A 1371-nucleotide genomic window follows, 5' to 3' on the forward strand; every position below is an offset into this window, starting at 1 on the left:
CGTCCCACGATACATGCCAGTTAAACACCGACGGGCGGTGAACCAACAGCGTGGGACACAAATCCAACTACGAGCTTTTTAACCGCAACAACTTTAATATACGCTATTGGAGCTGGAATTACCGCGGCTGCTGGCACCAGACTTGCCCTCCAATAGATACTCGTTAAAGGATTTAAAGTGTACTCATTCCGATTACGGGGCCTCGGATGAGTCCCGTATCGTTATTTTTCGTCACTACCTCCCCGTGCCGGGAGTGGGTAATTTGCGCGCCTGCTGCCTTCCTTGGATGTGGTAGCCGTTTCTCAGGCTCCCTCTCCGGAATCGAACCCTGATTCCCCGTTACCCGTTACAACCATGGTAGGCGCAGAACCTACCATCGACAGTTGATAAGGCAGACATTTGAAAGATGCGTCGCCGGTACGAGGACCGTGCGATCAGCCCAAAGTTATTCAGAGTCACCAAGGCAAACGGACCGGACGAGCCGACCGATTGGTTTTGATCTAATAAAAGCGTCCCTTCCATCTCTGGTCGGGACTCTGTTTGCATGTATTAGCTCTAGAATTACCACAGTTATCCAAGTAACGTGGGTACGATCTAAGGAACCATAACTGATTTAATGAGCCATTCGCGGTTTCACCTTAATGCGGCTTGTACTGAGACATGCATGGCTTAATCTTTGAGACAAGCATATGACTACTGGCAGGATCAACCAGGGAGCTGCGTCAACTAGAGCTGAGCAGCCGGCCGCCCGGGAGTGTGTCCCGGAGGCCCGCGCGAACACGCAAGCGTCCGCTCAATTATTCCGCAAACAGGAGGAGGCTGGGCTCCCCTGCACGATACACCTCGAAACCCTCTCAGGTCCCGGCGGCGCGCAGCGCCGTCCTAAGTACTTGGTCGGGTTCGAGAGAGGCGCAATCGCCCGGAGATAGGCGAGTAGACGCTTTCAGTGCGACCACCCGTGCTCCCAACTGAGCTTGCCGCTGCCGACAGAGGCCCGGGAGCGTGCTGTCGTGGTGTTGCCGGCGGGAGACAACACGCGGCCACAAACAGTGGCCGGGCAGCTCCAACGCCAGCGCCACAGAGGGGCAGAGCCCCACTTGGGTGCCAAAGCGAACTCTCCCAGCACAGCGCACGCGCCAACACATCCGCACAGCTGCGATACAAACCACCTGCGAGAACCGCGGGGGCGACCGAGCAGCAGACGGCGTCGCGGCGCCGAGTGCCGGGCGGCGGCGCATCCTCAACGCACACAGTCCTCAATCGGACCAGCACACTGCAGATGTCCACCGCGCTTCGCACCGGGCCCGCGAGGACCCACTTTGGCCGCACGGCGCCGCGCGTTGGGTGCGCCGGCGCGCAGCTGCGCCGCCT

The 1371-nt window shown here is 58.8% G+C and overlaps 1 non-coding gene across 1 annotated transcript in view; it reads right to left on the minus strand.

The window, feature by feature from the left end:
* The window catches only part of LOC126197360 (small subunit ribosomal RNA), a 1905-nt gene extending 1189 nt beyond the window's left edge, over positions 1 to 716 (minus strand). Inside the window, exon 1 of the ribosomal RNA XR_007539727.1 lies at positions 1 to 716. This exon is cut by the window's left edge and continues 1189 nt beyond it. This is a non-coding gene — a ribosomal RNA (small subunit ribosomal RNA).
* Positions 717 to 1371: the final 655 nt, after the last annotated feature.

This window comes from Schistocerca nitens, chromosome 7 (genome assembly GCF_023898315.1).
Source record: "Schistocerca nitens isolate TAMUIC-IGC-003100 chromosome 7, iqSchNite1.1, whole genome shotgun sequence".
Classification (NCBI taxonomy): domain Eukaryota; kingdom Metazoa; phylum Arthropoda; class Insecta; order Orthoptera; family Acrididae; genus Schistocerca; species Schistocerca nitens.